The 27,498-nt window shown below is 42.7% G+C and overlaps 1 long non-coding RNA gene across 1 annotated transcript in view; it reads left to right on the top strand.

Annotated features, from left to right (window-relative positions):
- LOC146425288 (uncharacterized) overlaps positions 1 to 27,498 on the top strand; it is a 234,035-nt gene that overhangs the window by 6,208 nt on the left and 200,329 nt on the right. The gene's annotated exons all lie outside the window — the stretch shown is intronic.

Below are 27,498 nucleotides of genomic sequence, written 5' to 3'. Positions count from 1 at the left end.
GTCAAAATGACAGCAAATCCAGTAATTCACTAATGCTGGGCTAAACTTAATATCAGGATATGCAATGACTTACATAAGCACAGCTATAAGACAGGCTGGCAGAAAGCGGAGTGTGGCTTCTTCAGATGAGTGAGTTGGACCAGCCAACAAGCTTGGGGAATTCTAAATTCCCTGATCAGACTGTTCTCCTTGGCTGAGTCACAGAAGCACTATCTGGACTTGTTTAACAATTGACACATTCTACCTCTGCTCCCCTTCTGTGTCAGTTCTGCCCTTGGTGTGCATGGGAAATATTGTATAAGGCAATACTAGTCCAACATTTCTACCCCTTGCTTATGTGACTCCTGAAGCAGGTTACAAGTCATGAGAAAATATGTCTTTAGGAAAAGAAGAATCTGCGGCAAAACATTAAAGGATCTCTCAGAACTTACCAAAGAAAAATTCAATTCTGGATGGGTCAATGCAAGTGAAGAATCTACTCTTTCCTGTGTTAAGAGAACTATTATCAAAGTAACTAAGCAGATAATTAGTATTTATTAATATGCTAGTTTCAGCTGGGGTAGAGTTAATTTTCTTCACAGTAGCTAGTTTGGGCTATGTTTCGGATTTGCACTGAACACAGGGTTGATAATATAGGGGTGTTTTTGTTATTGCTGAGCAGGGCTTACACAGAGCCAAGGTCTTTCCTGCTCCGCATACGGCCAAGCTCAGGAGGCAGCTAGAGGTGCTTGGGAGATTGGAAGGAGACACAACTGGGACAGGTCACCCAAACTGACCAAAGGGATATTCCAGACCATATGACCTCATGCTCAGAATATAAAATGGGTGGGAAGAAGGAGCAAGGGGGGCATGTTTGGAGTGACAGCATTTGTCTTCCCAAGTAACCATTATGTGTGGTGGGGCTCTGCTCTCCTGGAGATGGCTGAACACCTGCCTGCCCATGGGGGGGGTGGTGAATCAATTCCCTGTTTTGTTTTGCTTGCATGTGCTGCTCTTGCTTTACCTATTAATATGTCTTTATCTCAACTCAAGAGTTTTCTAATTTTTAGTCTTCTGATTGTCTCCCTCTGGTGGGAGAGTGAGTGAGCAGCTGTGTGGTACTTAGTTGCCAGCTGGGGTTAAACCATGACAGATAGTCAAATAGCTAACGAGATAATCTTTCTCCCCTATGCTGACTCTGATACACACTGATCTGTTGGTGTGTGTATTCAGTTAACACCAATAGAAAACTACCCTTGCAATAATAAGGGGTGGGGGGGGGAAGGAGGAATCAAAGGAGCAATCAGGGCCAGCAGCATAGAAAAGAAATAGGATCATTTTTTGAGGTGCTGGCAAGCCACAGTTTGTCTAACTATATTTTAAGTAAAGAAAAAGATAATGAATAGCCATGTTGGTAAGAGTTACCTTTAGGACACAGATTGACAGCAAAAAGAGTTTATCAACAATGCAAGGCTTGCATATTCCTACTCCTTTTCCGCTTCAGGGCAGAGAAGTACCATAACAAAGTTTATATGTGGCTGCAAAAATAGTTGTGTTTGCAAGATTGATTGAGCAGGGGTCATGGAGAACAGAAGCAGAAATACCTGAAATGGATATTGCTGTGGAACGTTTAGTATTGTGAAACATAGCCTGAAGTTATGTCTACACAGGGAAAATGAAATAAATTAGTTTAAAGGAGTGAAATCGATGCTCATAAAGCATGCCAAACTTCAGGGTAGGTACTTGTAGGCAAGTGTAAAGTAGCATTTAAATGGCTCTGATCTCAAAGGTTTTCAGAGTGAATTTCCAGGTGGGGTTCTGTTGCTCCTAAAGAAGGATTCTTTCACCCAGGGAGCAAGAGCCAATAAACACATTGAGTTGAGATATTTGATTTTATTACCTTTCTGCAGAATAGGGTGCCAGGCATATAACATAGCTGGCACACCTTATAGGAAACTCAGCAACAAGTCTATCTTTTTCTGCAAGCACTTCTCTCGTTTTTCTGCTGCCATTAATTGTGGTTTTAAATTCCCATTTTCTGTCATAAGGGTGTCTATTTAAATCTCCAATTTCTCCTTGACCCCCTTCTTGAAGGTCAGTGATGCTTTCAACACTTCATTTGATGACTTCAAAACAGTGTATTCTACATGTGCAATTTCTTTGGAGGGAGGCAGGGAGGCAACTCTTTGACTTCTTTTCGTGCACAAGATAAAAAAAAAATCCCAATATTGCACAAACTATTCCTTTTTTACCTTTGCACCTTTTAATTTTTTTCTGATTCCCACATTATTCTATCCACTCTACCACCTTATCCTCATGCTTCCAAAGTTTTGGGGCCCATGGTGCAAAGTTGTATTTTTACATCAGTTTATCCATGGCAACCCTGTCCATGATGCCAATTTTTCTGTTAAGAATATAGAAATTTGGTAGAAAATAAACCCCTTTGCATGCCAGCTAGTCCTCAGAGTTCAGAGGGGCTGAATACAGCTAGGCATAATTTCTGATTATTAGCAATTCAGCACTATAAGTCTGGTCATGTTCAGTAAGAACTTTTATGAGCACAGATTCTCAAATACTGTGTTTTATTGAAGCAACAGAAATACAAATTTGAAATTGCCATTGGTAAATGCACTGACTGCATTAGTGCTAAATATAAAAAAATAAATAGCAGAACCAGTTGGTAATTCACTGAGTTTAACTTTACCATCTATTAAGCTTAATTTCACCTGGCTGTCATCCAACATAGTTGGAGGTGCAGATTTTACCAACGATGTGTCTCTGCTTTGGGGAGGAGAGAGGATCAAGCCCTTTGACTTTTCTGCAAAGTGGTGTATTCTCATCCTCTGCTGTGGAGGATTTCAAATAGTAAATATATACTGTTGGGAGATAAAACTGACTGGATGGCTGGGCCCAAAGAGTTGTTGTGAATTAAGTTCATTTGGCAAATGGTCACTAGTGGTGTTCCCCAGGGCTCAATATTGGGGCCAGTCCTGTTTAACATCTTTATCAGTTATGTGGATGAGGGGATCAAGTGCACCCTCAGTAAGTCTGCAGAAGACACCAAGTTGTATGGGAGTGTTGATCTGCTTGAGGATATGAGAAAGGAGTGGTCAATAGTGAGAAAGATTCTCTGAGCTTTTGCCCCCCTTCCACCAGCACAGGCGCCTGTCTGTGGCTTCCAGGGCTGAAGGCTGAACTCTTAATTCAAATTCAAATTGTAGGTAACAGCTCTGGCCTGATGGCTTATCAGCTAAGCATGCATTTGAAACCAGCACAGAAACCACTGAATCATCCCATGAAGGACCTTCACCCTGGAGGGGGCTTTGGGGGTCTCCAAAGACCACCAGGATATACGGAGCATGCGTGGTGCACATGCTAATAATATTAATGACTTCTGAGAAATGATTTGTATAACCACTCCTATCCTGAAGAATGTAATTAATATTCATGATTTTACGTATAACACTGTGTCTTTGGGGTACTGAGGTATGTGTGTTTGGTGGAAACAATTCCCACACATCCGGTGCATCGAATAAAGCAAATACCCACTTCTCTGACTTGGTCTCTGAAGTGTCTCTGGGCTCGATTGGGGCGAATCAATAGGTAACAACTATTGAGAGACAAAATATGTGAATTCTAAAACCTAGAAAAACAGGATTCCCTTAATCTTATCAAGATAAGAGGGAAAAGAATCTGTTTGAAGCCAGCACAGAAACCGCTGAATCATCCCATGAAGGACTGCACATGCTCCAGAGAGAAAGTTGAAAAGTGTATTGTGATGAAGACTACTGGGACCTTCATCCTGGAGGTGGTCTTTGGGGGTCTCCGAAGACCACCAGGACACACAGCACATGCATGGCACACATGCTAATGATATTAATGACTTCCAAGAAATGATTTGTATAACCACTCCTATCCTGGGGAATGTGATGAATATTCATGAATTTTACCCATAATAGTGTGTTGTTGGAAGTGCCGGGGAGTGTGTTTGGAGGAACAAATCCCCCACACCCAGTGAACCGAATAAAACAAATACCCACTTCTCTGACTTTGTCTCTGAAGTGCCTCTAGGCCCGCTTGGGGTGAATCAGGTAGGAAGGCTCTACAGAGGGATCTGGACCAGCTGGATCAACGGCCAGTTGTATGAGATTCAAAAATACTAAATACCAGGTTCTGGACTTGGGTCATAAAAACCCAAAGCAGCATAATAGGCCTGGTGAAAAGTGACTGGAAAGATGTCTGGGAGAAAAGGATGTGGGGATGCATCCCATCAGGGCCCATGGACTTGTGGATGACAAGTTTGCCTAGGTGTTTTCTGATCCAATCCTCCTCGACCAAGGAAAGTCTTCCTTCCAACATTCCTTTACCCTGGTGTTGGGAGTTAGACTTTTTCTCTCTCTCTTTTTTTTTTTCCTTTCTCTCAGGGAATTTTCTTCCCATTTGTTGCCCCAGAGATAATGAATGGACAGTACTTAAGAGACAAAAGGAGACAAAAGACCTAGCTGGGCGTCTTGGAATTCCATTGAAATGGTCCTGGGCAGAAGGGGAGAAGCATGCAGTTGCAGCAGTCTTTTAGCTGGGGAGTGAGCTCTCTGGCTGGGTTTTTTTCTTGGGAAGTGCAGAGATACCGCGAGAGGTCGGGGGGCTGGGCGCTGCCTCCCCTCTCTCTTCTCGGCCTTCGGAGTGGAGAGCGGCCGCGTGTGGTGTGGGGAGCAGGCACCAGTCTTTCTCTAGACGGGACTGCATTGTGGTTTGATGCCAGGGTCTGGGGTGTTTTTTTTTTGGTTGTTTTTTTTTGTTTGTTTGTTTGTTTGTTTGTTTTTGTTTTCTTTTTCTACTGGCTGCCGATATCAAGTGCTGCTTGATTGGACCTGCCTGCTGATATAAACAAATTCACAAGCCGACATTTTTAGAAATATAATATTGAACATTTATTAGGAGAACAAAAGCTTACGGTGCCAGGCAGGCATGGCATGTTTGCCTTAGTCAGCCCCGCGCCCTATTTATCTTAATGTGTACTTAAGTACTTTCTGTAACTGTTACATATTCATTAAGTGTCGAAAGAAAGCTATTTACACTTCAACCACCCCTCTTTCTTCGATCTTTGCCCCCTTTCACCAGTGTGGCGCCAGGTCCTCTGGTTTGCCTCAGGGCTGAATGTGGCTAGCACAGGCTTTTCCCATGAGAATTTTTCTTGTGTTTTATAAATAAAGATAAAGTTTGGATGTTATTGGAACAGTGTCCCAGAACTTGGACGGTGCAGGCCTGGCCAATCAGGCCTGGGGGAAGGCTTCTGACCGACCAATCTGGGTGACTTTTGAAAACTCTATATATATGATGAAATCAAAACAATAAAGGTCATTCCTTCTTGCCACTGAGAACTGGTGCTTTCTTTACTCTGCTAGCTGCTCAACAGCGACAGCTGAAGGCAGAAATCCAATCTCAATGTTTCTTCAGCTCTAATTCAATTTGTGACTGACAGCTTCTCAGGGAGGTGTGAATGGAGATAACAGATTTCCTGGGATGCATGAGGTCTGTTTCTTTTTGTTTCTTTAGGGCGTCTTGATCTCTGGCCTTGTGGCTTATCAGTGTTATAAATGAAAATGAGTCAATCAAAAATTTAGCAGCAAAATTTTTATATAAAGCAGATTACAAAATAGCAATGATTATATACATTAATTAAAATTCAGAATTTAGAATATAAGGCTGGAGGCAATAAGCAAAACAGTGCTGGGTGTGCCTGGGAGTCTCCGCTCCACAGACAACCCTCCTTCAGTTTAAACTCCTCCTTTTTATACATTCTTTAGTTTTGTTTCTCTGAAATTCCCACTCTTCTGAATTCCCGGTTTTTACATCATGCTCTGTGTCCTGCGCTTGCGTTTCGCTGTTGCTGGGGTCTATTGCTGGGGGTCGTAAAGGGGATGGTCCTTTGCGCTTGCGTCTTGCTGTTACTAGGGGTTCTAAAAACTACAAAGCCAGCATAGCTAAGAAAAAGGGGGGGTCAAATTTAGGTGGGCTAAAAGGCAGTTACAGCACAATTTCTATAACTCAACTACAGAAACTTCATTTTCTAAAAAGTACCAATTACAGTCTGGTATCTTTCCATGCCCTATAAGGAAAATCCTGTCTTTGAGTCTTGGTTTATTTCTTATAAGGACAACCCCACTCCTCATAGCAGTCTTTGTTGCTAATTCTTTCTAGAGCTAATTTGAGATGTTTTATTTCTTGACATGAATCATACCTGCATATATTACATCAGCTTAAAAGACATTTATTACCATGTATTTCTTACTACGTTTCCTAACATATTACAACTATCTCGAAGTTATAATTCACTCTAACTTTGTTTCTACTTAACTATATTTTATCTTAGTGCTACTTTACACAGTACATTATCACTTGCAAATGTTAAATTCATATATGCGAAAGCCAACATTCACTATTCACTCATTTATCACACTGCCTTCACCATTTCTGCCACCTGCCAGTGAGTGATGCCAAGGTCCATAGCTGCCCGATCAGACCTGCCTGCCCCCTCCCTCCCCGCTGTTTCTGCCGCCGCTCCAGCGTTTTTTGCTACATTTTAGCTCGACTCCCCCGGATCTGCCTAGCCCCTGCTGTTTTCTGCCGCTGTCATGGTTTGGCACGCTGGCCAACTGCCAGGCACCCACAACATCTGCTCACTCGCTCTCTCCTGCGACAGCTGGGCAGAGGAGAGGGGGAAAAAGTTAACACACATAGGGCTCATGAGTTGAGATAAGGACTGGGAGATGCTCCATGGACAGAAAAGGCTCCTCTTAAAGTTACAAAGTGTGATTTATTACTAGCAGAGACACAGGAGGATAAGGAAAAGAAGCCCTTAAGATACCATTCCTACCTCCAACCCTTCCCTCCTCCCCACTAACAGCACAGGGGAATGGGGTGTGGGGGTTTAGGTCAGTTCATCACCGAGATCTTCCGCTGCTCAGGGAGAGGACTCCTTCCCCTGCATTGCCTTGGGGTCCCTCCCACGGGAGACAGTTCTCTGCGAACTTCTCCAGTGTGGGTCCATCTCACAAGCAGCAGTTTTCCCAAACCTGCTGCAATGTGAGCCTCCTCCCACGGGCAGACAGTCCACCCAAACTGCCGCGGCATGTGCCCCTTGTCCCCAGTGTGATAAATACATCTCATAATGTTGGCTTTTCGCAAATATTACAATGGATACTATGTGTATTAATTCTTTTCTTATAGAGGTAGCCTGGTTGTGAAAAATTGCTGTGTAATGATGACTAAGGTCTTTCTTTCTAGTACTAGCTGAGTTTATTAGTAGTAAAATAGCTGTTATAGTTTTATTAGAATGCTTGAACTGTCTGCTTGAACTGGATAACATCCCACGAACGGACCCTGCCTCTGACACTCCAACTATCAGCACCTGTCGCCTGTAGGAACCACAATCTGGGAGCGAAAACAGGATCAATGAAAGACGACTGCACATGCTCCGGGGAGGCAGATCAGTTCCCAGAACATGCAAAGTAGTTTGGAGAAAAATATGAATATGTATGACTGTTTATGAATATGCATTAGGCTGAAGGGTATGTAAAGGATGTCTCTGTCCATACCAGGTGTGCTTTTTTTGGCTGAATGCCAAAGCATCCCGCACTGACCTTTTAGCTTTTATCTGTCCCCTATTGTCTTTTATTAAACTTTTTTAATCCTAACAGGAGAGTGAACCTCGTTTTTCACACCGGGGTGCAGACCTCCAAGGCCAGGCTGTTCCATCGTGGGAGCAAGGCCTTTCTCTATATGGGACTCCCTCTGGATCACAGCTTCCTGCAAGCATCCACCTGCTTTGGTGTGGGCATTTCCCCACAGGCTGCAAGTGGATCTCTGCACCCCCCGTGGACCCCATGGGCTGCAGGGGGACAACCTGCTTCCCCATGGTCCTCACCATGGCTGGCAGAGGATTCTCGGCCCCGGTGCCTGGAGCACCTCCTCCCCCACCTTCTCCACTGACCTTGGTGTCTCCATGTTTTTTCCCTCACATGTTCTCACCTCCTCCTCCTTCCCTGGCTAAAAAAACTGCCTGCACACATTGTTTTGATTCCTTCTTAAATATGTTATCACAGAGGCATTACCACCATCTCTAATTGGCCCAGGCCTGGGCAGCGGCATGTCTATCATGTTCGGAGTGTGATAAATGAGTGGATAGTGAATGTTGGCTTGCGCATATGTGAATTTAGCATTTATAAGCAATAAAGTACTGTGTAAATTAGCACTTAGATAAAATATAGTCAAGTAGAAACAAAGTTAGAGTGAATTATAAACTATGTAATAGTTGTAGTATGCTAGAAATGTGGTAAGAAATACATAGTAATAGATGTCTTTTAAACTGATAAGCCACAAAGCCAGAGATCAAGACACCCTGAAGGAAGAAAAAGAAACAGATCTCATGCATCCCAGGACATCAATCTATAGTCACACCTCTCTGAGAAAAGTGTCAACCATAAATTGAATTAGGGGTATAGAAGACTTCAGCCGTCAACCCTGAAACAAACCAGAAGACCAAGATGTTGCCGGCCTGGCGGACAGGAGCAAAGAGTGAAGGAGGAGGGATGATTGGAGTGTAAATAGGTTTTTTTTGGACTTAATGAATATGTAACAGTTACAGAAAGTACTTAAGCGCACATTAAAATGAATAAGGCACGGGACTGAGAATAAGGCAAACCAGCCACTCCCGCCCGGCCGTAAGTCTTTGTTCTTCTAATAAATGTTCAATATTATATTCCTAAAAATGCCGGCTTGTGAATTTGTTTATATCAATTGGTGACCCCGACGTGATACTCAGCTAGAACCCGCTTTCTTGCTGGGGGAGAGGGACACCTCTGACAGTATTCTGTATGCCCAGCAAGAATACAGCAGGCACTAACAAGCAGTAATAAAAAACACGTCCTAATTCGCAGAACAAAGGCAAAAAATTTTTTTTTTGAGCTCACCTCCTTTGAGGAAAACAGCAGTAAATTGCCCATAATTTTTGTACGTACGAAGACCCGAACAAGACAGGAGGACACAGGTAAGTTCTTGTGTGGGGGGCGTGAAAAAGGGGGATTGAATGTGGTGTGCTTGAGACGTGGACCAGACAGCTGGATCTGCCAAGTGAGAGTGGAGCTCTTTTAACCGCGTTTCCGTCTCCTTTTGAGAGGAACAGCCGGTGACTGAGTGAAGCGAAAGAAATACGCTGAATGATCCCCCTGAAAAAAATATAATTCCTTAGGAGTCAGAACTCCTTGATGGAAATTCTTAGGAATTCTTAGGAGTTGGTGTCTTGCATGGGAGACAGGAGCTTTATGAGTTTTTGCAGTTTGCCAGGCTTTAAGGTAGCTAGCTCCCCAAGACTCGGTCCCGTTTGCAAGGTTCTTTGATATTTGGCCGATTAGTCTAAAAATACCATTTATTAGACTCAGAAAATAACAAACATACAAACATAGAACAGATTGACATACATACACACACAATGAATGCATAATTGCAAAACTATAATAGCTAAAATGCAATTATGGGGTAAATGCTTGCTTGAACTATAAAAATAGTTAAAAATGCAAGTTAAGAAATGCTTGCTTGAACTATAATGCAAGTTCAGAAATGCTTGCTTGAGCTATAAAATAGCTGAAATGCAAGTTAAGAAAGGTACCTATAAGTTAGCCGGAATAATACAATATCGGAAACCAATGATCTTACCAAATCCAATTTTGGAGCTCGGATGCATTAGAATCCTCCCTCAATCCCGCGAGAAGTTACCACAGGGCTGCATCCAGACACCTAGGGAGAAGACTTTACCTCACGCTCCAATGTCCATGTAGAAAAGCTTCTACCTTTTCTGAGATTTCATGAGCTTTTTATAGGATTAAAAGTGTGGATTTGTGGTCACTAAAAATTTCTCACATTCTCTCTTCATCTCACCTAGACATTCAGTCGCCACCACTAGATAGCCCGGATTAAGCTATCAACCTAATGTGAGCCATCCATCTCCAGCCACCGATCAGGGAGAGAGAGAAGGGTGGGAGGAGCATCCTGCCACAGTTGGACACCTTGATAGGAATTCTAGGAGTTAAAACCCATAGGGGTAGAGCTCCTTGAGAAGGGAGTGATTTCCTGGATGGTCCACTGGAAAATCTGATTAAGACTGAAGGTACCTAAAACAGAGGGATTTAGTTCTGTAGTGCAGATTTATTGAGAGCTTGGGGTTTTGGTTTTTTTGGTTTTTCTTGGGGTTTGGGGATTTGTTTGTTTTGAGTCTTGTTTGTTTGCTTGTTTGTTTGCTTTCTTTCATTTTCCTCTCCCTCTCTTTCTTTTAGTTCTTTCTCTTTTCTCCAATTTTTTTAATGTTTGCCTCCATTTGTTTAGCTTAGTAACATGGCTCTGTCAATGGCCTTGCTGTTGACAGTTTGGTGTTATTGGTGGTTTGATTATGTTTAGTTTGAGTTGAGCTTGTGTAGTGGTTTTCTTTGTGGTCTGGTCCTCTTGTCCAGGGGGATGGGAAATGTTTGGAGCAGTAGATGAGAAATGAATAGAAAGATTGGAGGATTGGCAAGACGTGAGTTTGCAGGAGTTGTTAAGAGAAGCACAGGAGGTGTATGTCCAGAGGGACAAGGAGGGGGCAAAGGCAAAAATCATAGTTGCTACTATGAAAGAAGCAGAATCCCTTGGTAGGGAATGGGGACCCAGAAAGAAAGGGGGTCAGAGGGGTGCTCAGCAAAGCAATTGGGGACCCCTGGGGAAACAATGGCGGAGGGACCAGCAAAGCATGTGGAGAAGTTTGAATGCCATTGCTGTAGTACACCGGGGCACTTAGGAAGGAATTGCCCAAGGTGCGACAAGGATGTAGGAGTGTTTGAGGGGGAAATTGCATAAAGACATCAAGGGCTTTTTATACTGGGGACGGAACATCAGACTGAGCCCTTGATAAAATTAAAATAGGACCCGAGGAAAAAGAAATTGAATTTTTAGTAAACACCGGAGCTGATAAAACCTGCATATTAAAAGTTCCTGAAGGATGCTGCACAAATAAAAAGTTTATTAGTGTAATAGGAGCAAAAGGGGAAGGGTTTAAAGTACCTTTAATTGAAAATGTACACATAGAAAGCCCTAACCGATTTGCTACTGGTGACTTATTATTAGTCCCAGGTGCTAGACAGAATTTATTGGGGCGAGATTTGCAATTACTATTAGGTATAAGTGTTCTTCCAGAAGAAAAACAAATGAAAGGAAAATTTTTAACTTTAACTAATAAAAATAAAATTGAACCAAAACTGTGGGCATCTGAAAGTAATAGGAAAAAATACACATGAAGCCAATTGAAATAAACATAAAACAACCATCTCACTCCATAAGGGTCAAGCAATATGTAATTTCTAAAGGAGGAAGGATGAGGTTAAAACCAGTAATTGACAAATTGCTGCAAAAAGGAACATTAGTACCCTGTGACTAGCACAGGTTTTCCCATGAGAACTTTCTCCTGTGTTTTACAAACAAAGATAAAGTTTGGATGTTGTTGAAACAGTGTCTCGAGATTTGGACAGTTTGGGCCTGGCCAATCAGGCCTAGGGGGAGGTTTCTGGCTGACCAATCTGGGTGACCTCTGAAAAGTCTATATAAACTGAAATCAAAATAATGAAGCTCTCTTTTTCTTGCCACACTGAGAACCCGGGTCCTTTCTCTGCTAGCGGCTCAACAGCAACAGAACCCTGCATGTCACCTCACAATACCCCGATATAACTAGTAAAAAAAGAGCTGATGGAACATATAGATTAGTTCAAATTAACAAAAGGACACGTACACGATTGTCTGCCATTTCTAACCCTTATCCTCTTTTAAACCATATCCCTCCCTGTCACACATGGTACAGTGTGATAGATTTAAAGGACGCGTTTTTGTCTTGCCCATCAGCAGAAAACAGCAGGGACTTCTTGGCATTTAAATGTGAAGACCCTGAGACCAAAAGAAAGCAGCAATTACAGTGAACCAGACTGCCCCAGGGTTTTACAGAGTCGCTGACTTTATTCGGCCAAAATTTAAAAGCTATCCTTATGTCTTTTGAACAAAGTAAAAAAACCCACTAATTTTACAATATGTAGATGATTTATTAGTATCAAGATCACATATTACAGGACACCAAAAAAAGGAAAAACCTTAGAAATAAGAGGGAATAATTTAACAGACCAAGAAGCCAAAGATGCAGCAGAAAATTGATGTAAAAAGGTTATGTTGATCCTAAACTTCAGGCAAAGAAGAATTAGAAATCCTAAAATTTAGCAAAGTGGAAGAGAAGGAATTTCGTAAGATAGGAGGTGAGTGAAACCAATCAAGCCAATGGAAACTTTCTGACAGGAAGCAGTTACTTAATAAGCCCCTTGCCAGAAAATACTAGAAAATATGCACCCAAAAAAAAACCCCAACTCATTGGGGAACTCAAGCGTTGTGTGATCATTTTTTTTAAAGAATTATAGGTGCATTAGAATTTTCGGATTAGCCAAACAAGTAACTAAAAATTGTATAACATGTCAGAGAGTAAATTAAAAAAATATATGAGAAAAACCATGCCAGGAGGGCGTGAGTTAGCCCTGCGACCATTTCAAAACATCCAAGCGGACTTTACTGAACTTCCCCAAGTACAGAGATGGAAAATCTTATTAGTAATTAACAGACCATTTAACTCACTAGGTAGAAGCTGTTCAGGCTATTAGAGCAACAGTGAATGTAGTCTGCAAAACTCTCCTAAAACAAATTATTCCCAGGTATGGAATGGTTAATAAAATAGACTCAAATAGGGGAACACATTTTACATCAAAAGTTTTACAGCAAAATATACGAGCTCTGGGAGTGGAATGAGATCTGCATACCCCGTAGCACCCCCAAAGTTCAAGCCAAGTAGAACGAATGAACCAAACTCTAAAAAACACCTTAACCAAACTAATGATTGAAACACAGATGCCATAGATAAAGTGTTTACCTTTGGCCCTATTAAGGGTCAGGATGTCACCGAATCTGTGGGAAAAAGATACAAAAACTCTCCAACAACATTTTAATGTTAGAGAGTCAAGGCATTACTTTATTATCTGGCCAGGATGTTGTTCTGGCCAGGATGTACCACAGAAATCATTTCATCTACACATAGCCCGGGTGTGCAGAGAGAATCATTCCATGATACACAGCTTTTACTCGATTTTTCAGATATTGTATACAGTAAAAATACATAGGAAAGCATTGGGTCAGTGTTCATTGGTCTAAAGTTGAGCAAACTCTTAGTATTCAGTTTTCTATTGGATCCGAATCTCTTCGCCTCTGATGCTAATTAGATTCTTCATTCTTCAGGTTTTCTTATCAGTCCTTTTTCCGGCAAGGATGTCTTCAGCCCTGCTGGAGGTGCTCTGGGGTAGCCGTTTGTGATATCCATCATGCCTTGTTGATAACTACAAGGTTCTGGCGAATGTTCTGTTAGTAGTCTTTATCTTTCTGGTTATCTTCGGGGTCACTCCCAATCTGTTGGTATGCTGAGTTCACTAGACCTCATCTGGTGGAGCGATGCCCTGGAAGAAACCTAAAATTCCTTTTCCAGGGTAAAGACAAACAAAACCTTTGACTAAAGTTATACAAAATTTTTAACCTGATATATTTTCAAACAAATCCCCCCTTTGGAAGTGACCTGAATTTTTAAGGTCACTTCCACATAATTTCTTGATTTTACTAATACTAGTTGTATTGGTTTGAAAACAAACCAGTGGGAGATCACAAGTCAAGATTGAAATTAAAAATAAGTGAAATAATACAAGGAAAAGCACTGACAAAGTCAGATACAACCTAACACCCTGTTAGGGTGGTAGTAGCAGTCCAACTGAAGTAGTCCAGTTGAAGCGGTGATCCTGTGAAGGTCTGGTCTCCAGCTGAAGGTCCAGTGGTAGCTCTTGTCCTCTGGGAACCCAGTAGACAGGCCTAGCTCAGGCAGTTCCAAGGCCAGGTTATATCCAGGTGGGAACACCTGGCTCCTCCCTCCAGGGCAGAGCATCCCACAATGGGATAAGTCCATGAGTCACATGGTGGGTCCCTGATGGCCCATTGTCTGTCATGCGGGGTGGGTCATTAGCAGGTGATAGCAGCTAACAGCCCACAGCTGGTGGTAATAGAATACTTAAATCCATCTATATTGCAACCCAGGACACTAGTTAAAAATTTTGAAGAGAAAGACAGAGAATATATAGAAATATTTTGAAGAAGAAAGAAGAAAGACAGAGAACATGTAGAAAAGTAGTTATACAGAACTTTTAAGAGGAATGTTAATTTTCTTTTACTTTCTTGGGCTTTTCATTTCTTAGCAGGAATTACTTTCTGGGGTTTTTTTGAGTTTGGGATAGGGAGAATGCAACACTGCCTCTGCTGTGTTCATAGCTGGCCCCACTGCAGGGCTGGGATGCTCTGGGGTGAGTTAAGGGGCAGTTCACTGTCTCACCAGGGCAAGGCCTGACCTGCTCCTTTCTCACACACACACCATACACACACATCTTGAAGCGTGTCAGAGACAATAATTTTTTCAGTGTTTGGTAGCTAACTTTATGGTTCATGACAGTAATCAGGACTACTGATAGTTTTTCTCATTTGTGATTTAATTGGAGTACTATTCTTTTCAATTTTGGTGGAGGTTTTAGCAAACAGAGCAGAAAGAAAAGAGGAAAGCACACTGAAATTCATATAAATATAAACTGATTAGAACTCCTGAATTGTTAGTGTTCTCTGCTTGTGATTTAATTAAACCATTTTCTCTCTCTTCTCCTTTTAGCAGATAGCAGAAAGGAAAGAGGAAAGCATGCTGGAATTCATATGGATAGTAATTTCTATTTTAAATTTAAAAGCATCTTTAGGCTGCAGAGCCCTGGCAAAACGGTCTATGATCTTTAGCAATTTTTTCAAAGGCAGTATCTTTCTTCTGTGGGGCTTAGCATTTTTAAACACTAGATAAACAAATATACATTTAACAACAGTTAGAAATATGACAATTAATAGAACTTACTTGGTCTTAGCACTTTGTTAGACTAGACAAGCCAGCCATCTTTTTGAAATGTTTTCATTTTAAAGAAAATTATTTTTGTCTGATTTACACATGGTTACATTTAAATTTTGCAAATTTAGATTCAAGTTTATAAGCTAATTACTAATGTGGCCGTTGTTTTATGTCCATTTGTTTAAAAAAGAGTACTACTTTTTTTTTCTTTTTGTCTTACTTTCTTGCATTTGAAGGCATACCTGTTACAATTATTACAAGGTTTTGCTAGGATAGCTGACTTGATCCAGGAACACTGTGGGTAACACTATTCTGCAAACATAAAAGCAAAAAAACATTTACTGCTTTTCATTTTGGCATTGCAGTTTTTAACAGATTTACTGTTTATTATATTGTTCAATATGGTTCTTTTGTGTTCTTCTTTGTCAGGAGTTGATTTTATTCACATAACAGGAGTTTTTGGCCGTAGATTTTACCGTTGTGAGGGAAGTCAGCAGTTCTTTTTGGTTTTGTGGTTTGAGTGGCTCTTTGTCTCACGTCTGGATACACTTAGCTGTTGATCTAATGAGAATACACTTGAACATCAAAGTTATTAATGATATTATACCAAACTTGCTTAATGATAACACATGTCGGAGTGGGGAGAAGGATGAATTCCTGCTTCTTTCACTCCCCTTTGGAAATGCTTTGTATTTTTGCTAGGTAGTTTTATTTTGGAACATAACCAGTTCTGTTTGCTCTTTTCTGCAAGCAGGCGGAGCTTGGTTTTGACATCTCCTTTAAGGCAGCTCTTCTGGCTGCTTGAAACAGCTCAGCTAAGCAGACACACTCAAAAGCATCTAAAACAATTCTAAATTGGCACACACTTAAATCAGACATTTAAAAGATTGTTTTAACAAGCAAACACACTTAAAAGCATTTAAAACAATATCTAATTGGCACACACTCTAGACATTTAAAAGTTGTTTTAACACTTATTTAGGATCTTTTCTATATGATTTTGCGAGCTCTTTCTAGGGGCTCAAATCTGCTATTGAAAAACGGCATTTTAACAGTAATTGGTCTTTGCCTCTCAGCAGTTTCTTGGAGTGGGGCTTGAATTACTCCCCTTTCCCCATTTTTGTCTCTTAATCTTTTACTCCATTTCGGGTTTTACCTGCCACCGGGCTCAACATTCCTTCACCTTCAACATGCTCACTCGCTCCCTCTTCATCCCATGCTGCAGGAGGCTCCCCGGCAGCTGCCCCCCTTTCTCTTCTTTGAGGTGAAGCACGGAATTGACTCCACAACTCAGATAGTTATGTGTTTATTCCAGCTGGGGTGCATGGGGGTAGCCCCTCCAAAGACATGCACACCCTCAGCGGCACTTCACTAAGTTTATATTAGGTTACAGATTACATATGCATAAAGTTAGACAAAGCCCCTATACATATTCATTACCTATCCCCGCTTCGTATTATAATGAGTTCAAAGTTTATTTAAATATGCCCGCGCAAGCGCAGTGTCTTCAAATTAATTGTGGGCGAGGGTCCCGATGATTAATTATGACAGGTGCGCATGCTCCCTTGGTCCTTGGTCCTAGTCCAAGCCTGAGAACCGACTCGTACCAGTCCTGGGGTCCAAGGGCGGGATGCTCGGTTACACTTGGTGGTTTCTCTCAATTACTTGGCTCTCCTCTCTTCTTCCTCCCTGGTACCAGGTAGGCACAAATTCATTAAGAAAATAATAAATGGATCGCAGCTGGCATATCTTAGTAAATCATTATACAATCTCTGGCTCTCTAAATCAGTTAAAAAATATTATTATTACTATTATCTAGCTTCTAGCTCTTTTACATTAGTAATTTCTATTTTACCCTAAATCAGAGGGGAAACTAAAAATTCAATCTCTTCCTCTACAGAATCATGCTTTTGACACTTCTTTTTACTACAACAACCATATTCCAGAGATTCACTTCTATTATCTTTCTTTAAAGGCAGTATTACAGACTGCTTTGGCTCTCTAGGTAACAAACCACATTTCTTTCATAAATCTAAGTAATTTTTCAATTCACAAAACAAATCTATGTAAGGTATTTCATTCTACTTTTCTTTTTCGGCAATATAGCATTAGCTGCAAGATTGTATCACAATCCAAACACCCGTTGCAAAACTATTTTTTATTATTTAATAGATAACTCGGCTACCAGCGATTACAATATTTTGTTAACTGTTTACGGGTTAAAGGGTGACTTTTAAACTTTTTTAATTTTGCAAAATACAGCCCAGAGGTGAACTCCTGGGTATACCTCTTTTTCGAGTAGGTGAAGATAACTTTGAACTCATATGGAATTGTGTAGCTACTAAAGCAGCACAAAGAGGGTTTTTGGCTCACAAATACCAGTTACACACACACAGGCGTCGCAGAGGTATACTTATTAGCACACACAGAGAACAGTACACACAACAATTTTACAATCATTCACAATGTTTTAACACTCAGCAAGTTATTTATATTTCGTGGGCGTCCCCGCGTGGGTTTTTATACCGGTAAAACACACAAGTTAACAGGTAATTTGCACACACACAATACACTCACACGCATTCAAAAATTCAAAAGCACCGGAGCAAACCCTGTTCAAAAAAAGCTTTTCACAGTAACCTAGGCAGGAGACTTGAACTCCAAAACACTCTGCAATTGCGTCTTAGCTAGTCATCGGGACTCAAACCCGAAACCGCACGGCGTCTGGACACCGAGACTCTAACTCGGAACCGACACAATCCGAGACTCTAACTCGTAACTAAAGCAAGTGAGACTCAAACTCACACACTGGGCTCCGAGACTCAAACTCGGAACTCAGACAACCCAGACTCGAACTGGGAACAAATGCAACCGAGACTCGAACTCGGAAACACAGGAAGATGACACTGAGACTCAAATTCGTAACCAAGGCAACCGAGACTTTAACTCGGAAACACAAGGGTTTGGCACCTAGACTCAAAACTGGGAAACCGAGACAACATGCATGCATCACTAGTGATTTTTTTAGTATCTAATTAAACCGTTACCCTTGTATTATACCTCAAAGTAATGCCTTAAAAAAAACCACGGGATCTTGTGTTGAACTCACCGGACTACGGGGACCGTGAGGTCTCTCCGGATGAAATCTCCGTGCGCGCTGGGGAGACACTCATGTTCCCGGAGTCCGTGGAGTGATCAACAGCTTCTGTCCCGGCGGAGTCGCCAAAAATTGTCACCGAATCTGTGGGAAAAAGATACAAAAACTCTCCAACAACATTTTAATGTTAGAGAGTCAAGGCATTACTTTATTATCTGGCCAGGATGTTGTTCTGGCCAGGATGTACCACAGAAATCATTTCATCTACACATAGCCCGGGTGTGCAGAGAGAATCATTCCATGATACACAGCTTTTACTCGATTTTTCAGATATTGTATACAGTAAAAATACATAGGAAAGCATTGGGTCAGTGTTCATTGGTCTAAAGTTGAGCAAACTCTTAGTATTCAGTTTTCTATTGGATCCGAATCTCTTCGCCTCTGATGCTAATTAGATTCTTCATTCTTCAGGTTTTCTTATCAGTCCTTTTTCCGGCAAGGATGTCTTCAGCCCTGCTGGAGGTGCTCTGGGGTAGCCGTTTGTGATATCCATCATGTCTTGTTGATAACTACAAGGTTCTGGCGAATGTTCTGTTAATAGTCTTTATCTTTCTGGTTATCTTCGGGGTCACTCCCAATCTGTTGGTATGCTGAGTTCACCAGACCTCATCTGGTGGAGCGATGCCCTGGAAGAAACCTAAAATTCCTTTTCCAGGGTAAAGACAAACAAAACCTTTGACTAAAGTTATACAAAATTTTTTTAACCTGATCTATTTTCGAACAAGGACAACCCAAGTCATTGATTCGCCCCAATCGAGCTCAGAGACACTTCAGAGACCAAGTCAGAGAAGTGGGTATTTGCTTTATTCAATGCACCGGATGTGTGGGGAATTGTTTCCACCAAACACACACACCTCAGTACCCCAAAGGCACAGTGTTATAGGTAAAATTCATGAATATTCATTACATTCTTCAGGATAGGAGTGGTTATACAAATTACTTCTCATAAGTCATTAATATTATTAGCAATTTCTTGTGCTCAATGGCAAAAGGATTCCTTTTGCCCCCTTTTATCTTGATAAGATTAAGGGAATCCACAAGGCCAGAACTGACAGGCGCTGTGCTGGTGGAAGGGGCAAAAGCTCAAAGAAACAAGAATGGTTGAAGTGCAAATAGATTTGGGTTTTCTATTTGACTACTCCTTTCTCATCATATTTAAGAGTGTCACCCTATGAGATGATGTTTGGATTGCCCTTTTTAACCACCCAGCATGAAACCGCTACTTATGAAAAAAAAAAAAGCAAGCATTAAAAAATATGTCACCACAATGGCTCAAACACTGGAAAACTTGCGAACAAGAAGAATGATTCCTCAAACCACACCCTTAGACTTTAAAATCCATAATATTCACCCGGGGGAATGGGTAATGGTTAGAACATGGAAGGAGCAGACTCTGGCTCCACAATGGGAAGGTCCGTTCCAGGTGTTGCTGACAACCGAGGCAGCAATCCGAACCAAGGAGCGGGGGTAGATCCACGCCAATAGAATCAAAAGACCCGTGGAAGAACCGAAAGAGTGGACTGTAGTATCTAAGCTGGGGGATACAAAATTAACCCTTAAGCGCGGACGGGAGTGGGTAATAAACTGAGAGGACTCAAATAATCAACAGAGAAACCTGAGAGTTGTAAATAGTGAAAACAGAAAACCAAGCCAGTATCAGTGGTTCCAAATACCACCAGGACAAGTCTTAAAACCCCTTCGTCACCCCCCTGGGGAGGGATAGTTCCATGTCAAACCAGGGGATCAAAACTGTATCAAACAGAAAGCCCTCATGTGTATGCATTAGCTTGTGATTTAGAGAAAAAAAAATCACACTGTGTTATAAATTGGGTCTCAATAAGTCAATCAGAGACAATTCCAATTCAGTAATTTGTAATTTATTCAAGCAAGTGGATACTGGTCAAAGCAGCGCTGGGCGGGCTAGGCATGCTCCTTCGCTCTGCCTAAGACACACCGCGCAGAGGTTTGTGTGTGCCGAGGTTTTATGCAGTCCCTTTTTCCAGGTTACGTGTCATTTGCTGGAGATAAGGCTGTGTCTGCGTAGTCTGTTGCTGTTGCTAGAGGGTCCGCCGCTGCCTTCCGAAAGGTCGTAGTCACGTTCGCAGCTTGCCTTTCTTCCTAAACCTTGCAAGTTTTGTATAAGCCTTGTGTAAACAGGATGCTTAAGTTCTGCTTATGCCAGCAGGAGGTCTTTGGCCCGTGGGGGCCCTGTTTTCCTGTTGCAATTTAGAGAATCAATCCTTATCTATCACAACTGCACCCTAATCTCAAAGTATTATTACAACCCCCACCTGTACCAGCTCACATACCTTGTTTAGTTCATCCACATAGCAGACACTGTAGCTGGGTCGAGTATAAGTGTACGAGCTGTAAACAAAATTGGTATTGTATAGCCCATAAATGACAGACCTGGTGCCCACCGTGCCGCGGTAATTCCAACTGCCTGAGAGGATTCCGTGATCGCTGTTACCAAACTGAGATTGTAACCCTGATTTGTGGGTGGGAATTAGCCATACCCCCTGAGTGGGAAATAGTTAAAGCAGGGTGGGAAACCACAATATCCTGGGTAAAAAAAGGAAAAAAAAAAAACCAAAACAAAACAAAAGCACCGGCCTGCTAGCTGGCTGGATTAGCATAGGAATGATGCAGCCTCTCAAGAGGTGGCAGGAGATCGTTATCAACCAAACAACACAAAGTATGTAGTGTAAAACACCCCCACCTAAATCATCAAGCATGGGTGCTATGCAAATGTATTCAATGCTCGAATAAATGGTATTGCTCTTCAATGAAGAGACATCCCCTCTGTCTGAACTGCAAAAAAAATAAAGAACAGAGACCAGGAAAATGCTGAGGTAGAACAAATTCTGTGTGGGTGGGAGTTACTCGTACCTGAAATTTGGGCAGTCCCTGAGGAAAAATGGGAACAAACATTACACTTGTGTGCAGTACTATTTGCATGGAAATGGAATAAGCGGTGTAAGGAGGGCAAGCCCAGATTGGCCCCTGTACCTGCCTCAGGTATAGTCCAGCCACGAGCAGCAACCTCGGGGGGCATGAGACGAAGAGGTGTATGCCATACCGGACCTCCAATTACAACCGTGGCGATTATAATTATCGCATGTATCCTCGCATGGGTAACCCCAAGCAACGCAAATCCAACAAACCCCTGCACCAAGTGTAACTCCCTTATGCGATGGGGTAGTAGAGCTTCTTATCTGACCTGGCACACAATAGTTAATAACGTGTGCTATTATGAAGCATCCCTGGAAACTTGTAATTACAGAAAACACTCACTATGGGTAGCTAAATTAAAATCCTCAGGAGGACATCAGCTTGGGCTGCTGTGTCCAAAAGGACAGTATGTGTGTTTTGCCAAAGCAGGAATGTGGAGCATTTCAGATGGAGGGGGGGTACAAGACAAAACTAAAAAGGAACTAATAGAGCAGCGAATACAGACTCTCGAAAGCATCCCGAAACAAACCCAGACACCCTTAACTTCCTCAGACTCCCTCTATAAAAAGGTTAAAGAGCAGCTAAAAGAAACACTTCCTATTCCACCCCGAGGCGAAAATCTATTTATAGATTTAATAGAACGAATAGCACAAGCTCTAAATATCAGCAACTGCTGGATATGTGGAAGTCCATTGACAACTGAGCTGTGGCCCTGGAGGGGAATTAGCCTAAATGTCCCTGAAATTCTGTTGTGGAATAAAACCAGACTATCTAGAGAACACCGCCCTGAAGGGTGGATGCTAAATTCAAGAGTAATGGGAGAAGAATGCATTGGGAGAGAAAGTCAAGCAATATACAAAACCTGGGTGGGAATAACCCCACGTAAAAGAACCCTGTTCACAAATGTGTCCCACCGTTGGTGGTCGCCAGAAACCCCAAAAGGCTATTAGAAACTGAATAATCAGCCAAGCGAAAGTTGTAGCTCCCTGAAAACACTACCTTATTCTGGTGTAACAGTAGCAATAATGACTTTATCAGTCCTTTTGCAGGCATGACAGAACTACATAATTACTGGAACCGTAGTAGCAGTGTTAATATGCTGTGAGATGCCCCAGATGAATTTTTTTGAATTTGCGAGAGAAAAGCTTATACTAGACTCCCCAAAGATTGGAGGGGAGTCTGTACAATTAGAATCATTCAGCCAGGATTTTTTGTTGCCGAAGGCAGTAGGAAAAATCTAAGTGTTCCAGTTTATGAAGACTTACAAAAACGAAAACGGAGTCAATAAAAAGTATCTGAAAATTGAGTGACAAGGCGGGGGGCACTCAAAGGTAGAAAAATGATGAGTGGCCACCTGAAAGAATAATAAAATATTATAGTCCAGCCACCTGAACTCAAGGTGGATCCTAGGAATACAGAACCCCCATTTATATGCTAAATAAGTTAATAAGACTCCAAGCAGTGGTCGAGATTATTAGCAACAAAAGTGCCTCAGCTTTAGAATTAATCACAGAGCAGCTATCCCAAACCAGTGTCATGACTTACCAAAACCGTTTAGCCCTTGACTATTAGCAGAAGAAAGAGGAGTATGTGGGAAATTTAATTCCTCCAATTGTTGCCTGCAAATAACTGATAACAGTCAAAGCTATACTTAATATTGCCACAGACATACGAAAGATAGCTCATGTACCAGTTCAAAAATAAGAAACAGTATTAGAAGTTAATTAATGGGATAAATTCTTAGGAACGACTTAGTAGAAGAAACTAGGTCTTTTCCTTTTGTATGCAATTGTTGAGTTAGTATTCCTTCCTTAATTCCCTGTTTTATCCAACTAATCACAAGTGTCGTCCAAGATATGCAGTTAGTCACCGTGCCCACAGATCCGAAGCAAGCTACTTCTAGACCTGCCCAAAGAATAATGATCCTGGAAAAAAAAACAGCATCGGAGACCCTCTTGAAGAAGCCCGGTTAATTTGTAAAAAAATTCGAGCATAATAATGAAGTTTAAATAAAAATTATAGTTCAAGCCAACATGAAAAAAAAAGAAAAAAAAAAAAAGGAGGGATTGTGATAAATGAGTGGATAGTGAATGTTGGCTTGTGCATATATGAATTTAGCATTTATAAGTGATAAAGTACTGTGTAAAGTAGCACTTAGATAAAATATAGTTAAGTAGAAACAAAGTTAGAGTGAATTATAAACTATGTAATAGTTGTAGTATGCTAGAAATGTGGTAAGAAATACATAGTAATAGATGTCTTTTAAACTGATAAGCCACAAAGCCAGAGATCAAGACACCCTGAAGGAAGAAAAAGAAACAGATCTCATGCATCCCAGGACATCTGTGATCTACAGTCACACCTCTCTGAGAAAAGTGTCAACCATAAATTGAATTAGGGGTATAGAAGACTTGAGCCGTCAACCTTGAAACAAACCAGAAGACCAAGATGTTGCCGGCCTGGTGGACAGGAGCATAGAGCGAAGAAGGAGGGATGATTGGAGTGTAAATAGTTTTTTTTTAACTTAATATGTAACAGTTACAGAAAGTACTTAAGCGCACATTAAAATGAATAAGGCGAATAAGGCAAACCAGCCACTCCCGCCCGGCCGTAAGTCTTTGTTCTTCTAATAAATGTTCAATATTATATTCCTAAAAATGCTGGCTTGTGAATTTGTTTATATCAAGAGCCATCAGAGAATGGCTATGCTGGACATGGTGAAAGCTTCCAGAAGCTTCTCACAGGAGCCATATTTGTGCCCCCCCCCTCCCCCCCACTACCAAAAACTGCCAAGCAAAACCAACACAGCTGCTGCTTTGAGGCTTTTGCTACACTTTAGCTCGACCCCCCCCCCCCCCGGCGGCTTCGCCCAGCCCCCTGTCGTGGGTTTGAGACAGGACCCTTGCCAGGAGGACGCACGAAAAAGGGCAAACAGGCTTCAAGCTTAAAGTTGCAAAAAGTGTTTAATTACCTAACAGAATTGGAGGATAAATGCAAGGCAAAAATATACTTTTCATACATTATTTTGTTCACTCCCCCCCTCCCTCTTACGAACCTATAGTATTCACCCCCTTTCCTCCTCTACAATCCACAAGCCAGGTGGGGGGGGGGCAGGGTGTGGGGTCTCTTTTCAGTCCACAGAGCAGATTCTCAAATTTACTCATCACCACAATTCTTCTACTACAAATACTCTTTATCTCTACTTGTTTCTCTCTCTCTTCAGACAGTTTTCTGCTCTCACCCCCACCCACTTAAGAAGCAGTCTCTGCACTCACCTCCCCCCCTTTTTTCCCTCTTTGCAAACTAGCAACACAGACAGGGGGCAGGTTGAGGGGTCTTCTGGTCGGTCCAATCAGGAAAAGAGGTTCTCTACTTAGCCAGGGGTCCTTCCCACGAGAGACAGTCCTCTAGGAACTTCTTTGGCGTGGGTCCAATCTCATGAGCAACATCCCGCCCGAATTTTTGCTGCAACATGAGTCTTTTGCCCATAAGGTGCTGTGCAGACTCTCCCGAGCTGAGGCCAGGCTGCTTCCATGCCAGGAGCAAGGCCTATCTCTCTCAGTCAAGGCCTTTTGCAGTTTTAACTCTTAGATGAGACTCCCACTGATTCACAGTCTTTTCCAGGCATCCACCTCCTCCTCTGGAGAGAGCTGTGGGTGTATTTCTGCATCCTTATGGACTCCATGGGCTGCAGGAGGAATTTCTGGCTCCCCCATAGCTTCCACCACGGCTAGCAGAAAGTTTCAGCTCTGGTGCCGGAAGCACTGGAGCACCTCTTTCTCCCCCCTTCTTCACTGACCTTGGCACTCTCCATGCTGTTCTCCCTCACATATTTTCACCTGCACCTCCTCCTCCTCCAACTACAAAGTGAAAGAAGTGCGCGCCTGCTTTGTTTTGACTTTTTCTTAAATATGTTTTCACAGAGGCGTAACCAGCACCTCCAATTGGCCCAAACTTGGCCGGCAGCATGTCCATCACCTTCAGAGCCATCAGAGATTGGCTCTGCTGGACTTGATGTAAAAACTTCCAGAACTTGCACTCAGGACACACAGGAGCCATCTTTGTGCCACACCCCACCCCTCAGACACCTCCCTAGGCCTACTAGAACAGCTTCTGAGGGGCCCAAATTTCTCCTAGATGTCAAAAACACTTCACTGATGTTTTGGGCCAATCAAAACCACCACACCCCCGCTGTTCCTGCTGCCACGCTGGGGTTATTGCTACACTTTGATTTGCTGTCCGGGGTCTGCTCGCATCTGCTGTTGCAGCTGGCCGCTCTGCAGTTACTGCTAGAGTCCAGCTTGCCACCTGGAGTAGTACTGAGACCAGCTGCTTCCGGTGAGTTTTGCAAGAGGAGCCATTGTAGCAACGTGGAGTTTCAGGATTCCATGTGCTCATTTGTTCCTCTGCTTTGTATACCATTGGTTCATTTTGAAATACGCTGTGCTGTACCTCAAAACCTATTGGTGTGTACCCTCCTGCCAATCTTCCCTTTGTCCTCCTGGGACTGGCTCAGAGAGAGCCAGCCCCTGCCCCCTCTCCTTCCCCTTAAAAGGCAGAGCCTGGACCAGCTCGATGTCTTTCCATCTCTGGGCTGCTAGCATCCCCTCCCTGCCTTGTGTCCCTTCCCCCTTCTCCTTCCCTGCACCCCTTTTCCCGTTACCCCAAATAAACATCCCTAGTAGAACAGAGATGGAGTCCAGTTCTTCCTTCGTATCACTATTTTCCTGCTTGAATTGACGCGGTTAGAAGACTGCTGCTATGCCGCAGAACCTCGGGGGCCGCCCGCTCCGGATCCGGTGGGATTTACAAGAACCAGAGACCCGGTCCGGGGGGCAGCCAGCCTGTGCCACCCTCCCGGACCGCGATACAACAAGCCATCTCTCCTCTCCCCCCTCACCCAAGCTGCCGTTGCCATGTGAAGGGGCTGCTGAGTTCGCGCTACAGCACCCCCTGCAGCTGCAGGGGCAAGCATCGCGCCTGCCCTTTCTCGCCGGGGCCTGCCGGCGCCCTCTGCCGGTTGTGGTCATAACTACACCAAAGGGGAAATTGCTTGATGGGCGAGAGAAGGCTGTTATTTGGTTTCTATTTAGTTTGGTTTTGCTGCTGTTGTTTGTCTGTCTTGTTATATATATTCTAGGTTATTCCTTTTCCAATATCTTTGCCTGAAAACCCCTTAATTTCAAAGTTATAATAGTTTGGAGGGAAGAGGGTCATATTTTCCATTCCAGGGAGGTTCCTGCCTTCCTTGGCAGACACCTCTCTCTTAAACCAGGACACCTGGTCTCCTGGGTCAGAGATCCCTGAGGGCTGGTCTTGTCACTGCAGACCAATGTAAAGAAAGTGTTCAGTACCTCTGCCTTCTCTGCATCCTCTGTTACCAGGGTCGCCCCTCCATTTAGTAATGGGCCCACATTATCCTTTGTTTTTGTTTTGTTCCTGATGTATTTAAAAAAGCCCTTTTTCTTATCTTTGACATCCTTGGCCTTCCTTGTCTCATTTCTACTTACTCTGACAACCTCTTGTATTGGTTTGAAAACAAACCAGTGGGAGATCACAAGTCAAGATTGAAATTAAAAATAAGTGAAATAATACAAGGAAAAAGCACTGACAAAGTCAGATACAACCTAACACCCTGTTAGGGTGGTAGTAGCAGTCCAACTGAAGTAGTCCAGTTGAAGCGGTGATCCTGTGAAGGTCTAGTCTCCAGCTGAAGATCCAGTAGTAGCTCTGGTCCTCTGGGAACCCAGTAGACAGGGCTAGCTCAGGTAGTTCCAAGGCCAGGTTATATCCAGGTGGGAACACCTGGCTCCTCCCTCCTGGGCAGAGCATCTCACAATGGGATGAGATAAGTCCATGAGTCACACGGTGGGTCCCTGATGGCCCATTGCCTGTCATGCGGGGTGGGTCATTAGCAAGTGATAATAGCTAACGGATGGCCCATTGTCTGTCATCAGGAGTGGGTGATAGCAGCTAATGGCCCACAGCTGGTGGTAATAGAATACTTAACTACATCAATATTGCAACCTAGGACACCTCTCTATATTCATTCCATGTGGCCTGACCCTGCTTCCATCTCCTGTGTGTATCTCCTGCTTATGGCTGAGTAATGGCAGGAGTTCCTTGTTCATCCACACAGGTCTCTTGCCTCCTTTGCCCAATTTCTTGCTCATTGGGCTGCACTGTTCTTGAGCTTGGAGGAAGTGATCCTTGAATATTGACCAGCTCTCTTGGACCCCTCTTCCCTGCAGTGCCTGTTCCCATGGAATTCTTCAAAGAAGATCCCCGAAGAGGCTAAATTTATCTCTCCTGAAATCCATGGTTGGAATCTTACTTTCTACCCTGCTTTCTCCTTGCCCAATGCTGAACTCCACAATCTCTT

This window comes from Lichenostomus cassidix, chromosome W (genome assembly GCF_008360975.1).
Source record: "Lichenostomus cassidix isolate B80296 chromosome W, HeHo_3.0, whole genome shotgun sequence".
Taxonomy (NCBI): Eukaryota; Metazoa; Chordata; class Aves; order Passeriformes; family Meliphagidae; genus Lichenostomus; species Lichenostomus cassidix.
The sequence above is the reverse complement of the archived record's forward strand: the minus strand, read 5'-3'. Positions and strand labels throughout refer to the sequence as shown.